This window comes from Crocuta crocuta, unplaced genomic scaffold (genome assembly GCF_008692635.1).
Source record: "Crocuta crocuta isolate KB4526 unplaced genomic scaffold, BGI_CrCroc_1.0 scaffold25, whole genome shotgun sequence".
NCBI lineage: Eukaryota > Metazoa > Chordata > Mammalia > Carnivora > Hyaenidae > Crocuta > Crocuta crocuta.
Window position 1 is genome coordinate 4,879,387 of NW_027532015.1, and position 8,425 is coordinate 4,887,811.

An 8,425-nucleotide genomic window follows, 5' to 3' on the forward strand; every position below is an offset into this window, starting at 1 on the left:
ATAGGAATCTATTCACTGGAAGCGCGAACAACACTGTTGCCCACCATGGAGCCACTGGTATTTCGAATACGCACATTAACTAGAGTAAGACCACAACTAGCGATGCACACACTTAAAAGAGACGCGTGGCATATTCTGTGCAAGTTCTATGTTCCCTGAACAAAAATGTTGCCATGGAAACCTCTACAGTAAGGCAGGTGTAGTTGTGCAAAGGACTATGGGCTATGAAATCAGGTTCCCATGGCAACATTTTTGTTCAAAGCCTGAAGAATCTTAAATACATGTGCCAATACATTTTATTACCCAGCAGGATACACAGGTGGGATTAATAAAGTTCAATATTTGCTCAACTAAAAGTTGTAATCATGGTGAAAAGAAATGAATTAGAACAAGCTCCTATGGATAGCTTACGTAAACAATTTGGAGTTTTAACACTACTTCCACATGAGTAAGTACGTGTACATGACATTTTAATAGGTTACTTACTTTCATTAAACTCCTAAGACAGGGAAATCTCCACCAAAATGATGGGATTTTAAAATTTGAAATCTGTCTTCAACTCACAATTCACTGATGAGATTAAATCACTCAAGCTTACCAAAGGAAATTAAGATCATACTATCCACCTGTAATAGAACCAATTATTATAGTGGCCAGAGAGCTAAAGAAAAAAAAAACATGTCAGGTTGATTCATCTACATTATGTGAGTTCCTGCTAATAAAATGTGCCAGTTGGGATATTTATGATAATTGCCATTTCTAGAGCCTCAAAACATTCATATAAATATGCCAAGAACCAAATTAAGAAAAGCTTTTTCCTTTATCTTTTACAAATAATCCAGAAAGTAATAATCATTCATTATAATATATTTCAGAAACTATATTAAGAAGATACACTACAAAAGGCAAAGAGATGATCACGTGGAGATGCTTGGGTAAGTTTTTAGAAGAACTTATTTTTCACTAATATTTTGTATCTTCTAGCTCCATAAAATTTCAAAGTCAAGTTGATAAAATCACAGTGAGCCCTCTAGGACGTCAGAAACTGTGGTTGGGTTTGCTTGGCGCTGCTCCACACAGTGCCTGGAACATTTTAAACATCCAGGAGATAGGTGTTGAGTGAATCAAACACATTATGAATTCAGGTAACAATGAGTCTTAGGTGGTCAGTGGTATCTTTCACAAAATTATATGCATAAAAATTAGGTGATTTGAATGAAATTTTCCCATTAGATCACATTTTGCATTTAGAAAATGCATTATCATCCTTTCTGATTGCTTCATAATCAGTATTAGCTCCCAAACCTTTACCAATTTTTCCTCTTTGCTCCATTTTAGCAAGTGATTAGTGATCTACAATCAAACATATAAATACACCAGGGCAGCTAAGCATCTATAGGAAGCATGGGGACATTTTTATAAAATAAATCATTCATTCTTTAAAATGGAGTGAGTCAGCTCCTAGTTTACCAGTTTTGTAAGCTTCTACCCCCATATTAGGTGCTATTGTTGCTGTTTCGAGTGGCACATCTGTTAACACTTGTATATTAAACTCTCATCTATCAAAAAATTTATTTTTTTTTAATTTTAGAGAGAGCACTTATGATCAGGGGAGAGGGATCGGGGGGAAAGAGGGAGAGAGAGGGGTAGAGAGAGGGGAGAGACAGAGAGAGAGAGACACAGAAAGAGAGAGAGAGAGAGAGAGAGAATGAATCCCAAGCAGGGTCCACGCTCAGCCTGAAGCCCAACATGGGGCTCGATCCCACAACCCTGAGGTCATGACTTGAGCCAAAACCAAGAGCTGAACACTCGACCAGCTCAGTCACCCAGGTGCCCCTCAAACAAATTTATAAACCATATTTCATAGAATTTCCTACAGTTCCCCAAAGAGGCTGAGAATTTAATGTCTCAGAATGTGGCCACAGTTATTAAACTCATTTCCAAAATTTCATTGTATTAGAAATATGTTGAGATCCATGTATCATAACTTTTCAAAGTAATAGGTCAGCTGCAGCTTAAAGACACAGAATTCCAAAACTAGAAGACATCTCCGAGGCATCGCAGAATTTCAGCGTGTCTCCTGTTGAAAATGGCCAGGCACAGAGCAATGTGGAAACCCTGCTGTGAGGGTCTGGCTGTGAGGCTGTTCTGGGGCCTTGTCCCAGGGTCCCTGCTCAGCTGAGAGGCCTCAGGGTAGATCATAGCCCTCCTTAAGCCTAAACTCTGTTTAAAATGCAAATAAAACAACACTCAAAGTAGAGGGGGTTTGTGAGCATCAAATGAATTGACGTGTGTTAAAGCACAATACAGGATTTGATTTTTTACCTCTCAATACACATTACTGTTACTATTATTATTGTATTCAAATCCCCCAAATATTAAATAATCTAAGAAATAATTATTGTGCTTAAGGTTTAAGAAATAGCATTGAGGATTCAGCCTATATTCATTTCTCTATGGCATCGATTTCAATTCTGCTAGTGTCCAATTCTCTTCTCAAAGGGAGGAATCTAGGCGTGAGACTGCAAATCCCATCTCTGGCACTTAAACCCTAAAGACTGGGGCACCTGAGTGGCTCAGTCGATTAAGCATCTGACTCTTGATTTCAGCTTAGGTCATGATCTCACGGTTTGGGAGATTGAGCCCTGTGTTGGGCTCTGCACTGATGGTGCAGAGTCTGTTTGGGATTCTCTCTCTCCCTCTCTCCAGCCCATTCTTCCATAATAAGTAAATAAACTTTAGAAAAAAACATAAAGAGTTATTACAATTCTACTTTGAGATTTTTTTTTTTTTTTACTTTTTCTTTTTTCTTTTAATGCCAGTGGAAATAAACCTCAGTAGTACCAAAGAGTTAAGGCAATTCCAATAGTTCTCAATTTTAGGAATCTCTTAGGCCCCAGGAAAATTTGGGTTAGGGACAACATGATACTTTTGAAGACACAGTTAGGAAGCTTTCAAGTCTCTCAAAGTTAACACAGGTAAATACTTCTAGCAGTTTTCAGAAATCCATCCAAGAAACATGAACTTGCTTTAACAAATCCAGTTAACTTGGGGAGCCTGGGTAGCAAGGCTGAGTGTCCAACTTCAGCTCAAGTCATGATCTTGAGTTTCGTGGGTTCAAGCCCCATGTCGGGCTCCATGCTGACAGCCCAGAGTCTGGAGCCTGCTTCAGATTCTGTCTCCATCTCTCTGCCCCTTCCCCACTCACACAGGTGTGCGCACTCTCTCTTTCTCAAGATAAACAAACTTAAAAACAATACAGTAACTTTATAATTTTCTTATCAGAGAAAAAAATAAACCAAGCACATAAGGAAATAAATAATTATTTAAAGAATCTTCTCAATCAGATCACATTAATGGTTTTTCACTGATTCACCCAGGTAGAATACATTCACTGCTGGCCATTTACAGAAAAACAGCCAAGATAATATGACACTTAAAAGAATGGTCCATCAAATTAAAAATTCTAAGACTCAAACTGGCAAGTGAAAACAAAACCGTGTAAGTAGGTTCTTCAAAATTCCTAAGCACATAACCCATCAGCAAAACACCACCACCTGTCATATTAATGGCGGTAGTACCAGTTGGACTGATTACATAAATAGGTGGCATTTGCCATGTACATCTGGTCTTGTGTATAAGAGCTTCATATATAGACAATCATGCTCAGTTTCAGGTTTGTGGATGTAAGTACAAATAGATACCATGAAATGTGGTTGTGAGTCAACACGAAAGACTCATTTTTGCTTTCACTCCTAAAAAGCACATTTCTATTACTTCATTCTGAACAATATCTGGATGCTGCTCTAGGCCTTAGGGATACAGAGACATAAAACATCTGGAGATGCCTACCTCTAGAGGAATGTGTTGTCTGTAGGTGGAAGAGAGGGGTCTGTGATATCTATAAACACATCCACATAAAATATGATGTGTGTGGAAAAGGTGGGAGTCTTAAGTGTGAGAAACTAAACTCTATCAATTTGGGGGCCACTAAATGAACAAAATGCATTACCCTTTTTTTTTTTTTTTTTGAGCCTATGAACAAGTCTACTGCAGGGTAACTTCTCCTTGTCGTCTGTTTTACTAGAAAACTCAAGTGAAAATTGCAGTGTGTCCGCTGTAGTACATACTAGAGCATGATCTCAAACTGATTACAGCCTTGTCGAATTGTATCAGCATCGATTTATAAGGCAGAGCCCTGCAGCATGTCAGTGTGGTGCCGCCTCTTAAATGTGGCACTGGGCCTCTTTTATTTGATCCTGGGACAATCCTGTGCAAGCTTTTGTGTGTCGCCTTTATTACAGTCAGGTTTCTGTTTGGACCCTGAGGAGGTTTTGCAGAAGCACTTGGGTGGGTTTGGAGGGGCCCCTGTAGGCAGACATCTGTTGAAATGAAAAGGGCTTATATGATTGTGTTAATTTTTGCATTACCAGAAAATTGTAGGAAATGAACATTTTATTTTTTTTTAAGTTTATTTATTTTGAGAGAGAGCTAGAGATAGAGAGAGAGAGAGAGAGAGAGAGATTGAGAATGTGTGCAGAGAAGGGGCAGAGAGAGAGGGAGAGAGAGAGGATTCCCAAATAGGCTCTGCAGCTCGAACTCACAAACTATGAGATCATGACCTGAGCTGAAATCAAGAGTCGGACACTTAACCGACTGAGTCACCATGAACCCTGAAAATAACCATCTTAGAAAAAAAGAAAAAAAAAAAAAAAAAAACCCTCACAGAGTAGAATGGTATGATTAAGTCATACTATTTTCCATCTGTTGCTTAGGAGAAATCTGATTCCATTCATTCATTCCTTAATACATATTTACTGAGTTCCTACTATGCGCCAGGCGAGGGAGTTAGCCACACAACATGGCATTAGCTGACAACCTAAACTTTAAAAAAACTTTAGTACATTAAGGAAAAGGGTTATTTTAAAACCCCAAAGAGGTACTTTTTTATTGGACAATAATCTCTTGCTGTTTTCTAAATAAATTAGTTCAATCATGCACATCTTCACCAGATTTTAGCCTGATACAAATAGTAATTGAGCGGGGTGGCCACAAACCAGTGCTATTATAAAGCATTGCAATTTCAGCCGAGTCATTCAAGAAACATTTCTCTCCTCTGACCTTTATATCTGCTAAGTGATAGAGCTCGTCTGTACAGTGCACAGGTCAGACATCTCTAACGCTGCACAAATATCATTCAAGAGAAAACACTCTATTGCCCCACTTGATTACATGGAAATTGGTTTTGTACAATAGAAGCCTTTTTGTTCAGACTACTATGGACTCCAACAGTGTAAGTTTCTTTACAGAGTTAATAGACTAGGGATGGATTTTGAATTTCACACGCATACACAAAAGCCTCATTACCATTTACATTTGTGCATTGGATAACAAAGATGATCAGGAGCTCCCTCAAATCATTAAGGCCGAAAAATGAAATCAAACAGAGGTGAGGAAAACCTGTTTTCTTAAAGCCTATTCAGTACGGATGAGCGTTAATTGTAATAGGGTCTTCCAACTTATAACTAATAACCATGCTTTGTTTTTCAGAGATTAAAAGAGGCAGATACGATCCTTGTTTAATTTTAAAGTGATTCCTAACATTTAAGTGCTGGTTGCCCAAACATTCATTTCTACAAAAAATAAGTCCAAACTTGATTTTAATTTGAAATAAAACAACATTTTAGGCAAGAAATAATGAAGACAGAAGAAGGGATATAGAAACACTATATGTGTCCTTAATCTTTCCTACTAAAAGCATTGAAGAAATTCTGACCTAGCTTCAGTGGGTCCAGAGGCGACCTTAATGTCCCATACCTCACTTCCCACAGATACGAAGATGCTGCTGTTTCCTCAGGTGTCTTCTGTGCCGCCCCCCCCCCCCATACAAACCCCACAGCGCTGGTCCCCTCAGCTTTCCTGATTCCCTTTCTTCTCACCCACGCGTCAGTGTGCACCTGCCTTGGGCTATATGGCAGTAAGTGGGAAAAAGGAAGTCTCCACCATGACCGTGGGAATCATGGTTGGGGACGCACCAGCTGACATACTACCTCTTCTGAACTGCCTGTTTCCCAGGCCTTCCCCTCACCCACACTGTCCTCAATTCCGGCAGTTTATATTCCAATCTTCATAAATTCCAATCCCTGCCTCAGCCCTCAGGCTTGGGCCCAACAAGTACAGATGTGGGAAGGTGCTCTCCAAGGTCCAGCTCCCCAGTTTGGGAAGGATGGGCCTGGGGTTCACAAATACAAATTGTCTTTCTTTACACACACCTGGTTATCCTTTGGTAAAATTCACTTGAAATCGGCAAACTCTCCTTCGCTCCATTCCTATGGTTTTGCCTGAATCACTTGTAGTGAGTAGCAAGGAAAGACAGTATTGGAAAAACAGATGAAAATAGGTGAATCTGACATTCAAGTGTATTAAGATACCCAACTGATGAGCGAGGATGGAAGGGTTGAAGGGATTTGCTGGTGTCACAGTCTTAAATCCAGATTCTGGATTATAACCATATTCCTAACTTTATTGGCGATGGGACACCTTGCTCCCTCTGTCCATGCCAGAGACAGGTCCAGGCAAGTGGTGACTAGCTGTAGATACTAGCTGTGTTCATCATAAAATTCACCCACTATTTTTCACTTTCTTAGATTCCGGAGGAATGATGGGTGAATGGAGGTTGATACGTATAGGCAATTGCAAGATTAAGCACACTGGCATTTACATTGGTTGTCTTATGCTGTTTTATGAAGTACAATTAACATACAATAACTGTACATATTTAAAGCATGAACATTTGCTAAGTTCTTATGACTGTCAAATCATCAGCACACTCAACACAGTGAGTGTATATGTCAATGCCACAAGTTTCTTCATGTCCCTCACTAAAATTTCAAGCATTATTTTAACAATCAATTCAGTTCTCCAAAAGGGACCACAGCATCACTTCAGTTCCATATAACATTACCTTTCATTGGAAGTCCCTAGAACTCAAGTTCTTGTCTATCCAACGCTCAATGCGTATTTCATCGAAGATGTGTTCATGCATGCACACATGCATGAACACACGGTATACTTTATGGTGATATGCAGTAGTGTTTCTTCCAAAAAAGAAACCACGTTTTTTATGAAACAAAATTTTGGAAAGATTTCTTCTTACTAAAATGTCTTTTTCTTTCTACCATATGGAACCACCCTTTCTGGCACACTCTGGTTACAGGCTTAGAAACTTGATTATTGGAACTTCAAACCAGCCAGTCAGATTAGTTTGCAAAATAGTCAACTTCATGGGATTGGAAGGACACAAACAGGGGCTGAACAATTAGTTCTTGTCACTCTTGCTGTGCGAAAATTGAATGATAACACTCATGACGGGGGTGTCAGGCTCTGTGAACTGGTAGCATGATTCTGCTGCCTGTGTAGTTCCTGGACACCACACCGAAAACCAGCCTCCCACAGAGGTTATAATGATTCACTCAAACCTCTCACAGGTAGTTGTTCTCTGGGTAGCATCCTTCTATAAACTATATAACTATGGTTTATCAAAGAGAAGTTTCTGTCTTACCATATTTCTAAGAGTGACTTCCCCCCACCCCGTCCCCGTACAACAGGTCACATGACCTTAGCTGGTAGAAAAGACAATTTATCAAGAAAGAAGACATGGTGGTGAACATCAGAGGCCACTGACTTTATGAAGAAATCTCTTCCCTGGTCACATGGCAAGACAAGCGGCATCAATATCAATCAATCAATACTTGCTGAGATCAGACATAGCCACTTTCTTTCACTGCTGAAGATGTCAGATTCATAAAACAAACAGTTTGCTTGAGCCTGAAGTGAAATATTTTCTATTATTGCTTTCCAGGTTAGCCTCACACAATACTGGGTCATTCACTTGGTCCATAAATATGTATTGAATTTCTACTGTGTTTGAGGCATTGTGGGGCATATAAATATGAATAGGACATAATGTGGCTCTCAGGGAGTTGACATCATAGCAGAAATGTATACGGCACTCAAGAGAACATTTAACTCTGATGATGACGGAGGACGTGAAGTCTGGCAGGAAGTCTGGAGAAAAGGCTTTCAGATCCAAGGAAATGAGGGATAAGCTTCGCAAGGTTTCCATTTTAATTAAGCACTTTCTCTTTGTCACTTGAGCAGACGTTCTTCATTAGACCTGTTAGGTGTCTTTGCATGTTTTTGTCTCCATGTCTCTTTCCCTAACTAGACCAGAGGGGATGAACTTATCTTTTGTATCTTGGTATCAGCGTGCAGTAGGTTCTCTTGCTGACTCAATCAATAGAACAGAACAGATGCTATAATGTCTTTGGGACCTGGCTTTCAGGCCAGCCTGGTCACAGAAGGTACCCTTCTAGATATGGTTACTAGCATCCCCTTCAGGAGGGGAACTTCATTTAATTTACTA

General features: G+C 39.6%; 1 long non-coding RNA gene across 2 annotated transcripts; it reads left to right on the forward strand.

Moving 5' to 3' along the window:
- The first annotated feature begins 267 nt into the window (after window positions 1-267).
- On the forward strand, window positions 268-7,808 carry LOC144241402 (uncharacterized). 2 transcript variants are annotated; one of them, XR_013338063.1, is made up of 3 exons: window positions 268-319; window positions 876-935; window positions 7,608-7,808. It is a non-coding gene; the product is annotated as an uncharacterized LOC144241402 (long non-coding RNA). The 2 variants fall into 2 exon arrangements; XR_013338062.1 differs by having other exon boundaries at window positions 292-448.
- Window positions 7,809-8,425: the final 617 nt, after the last annotated feature.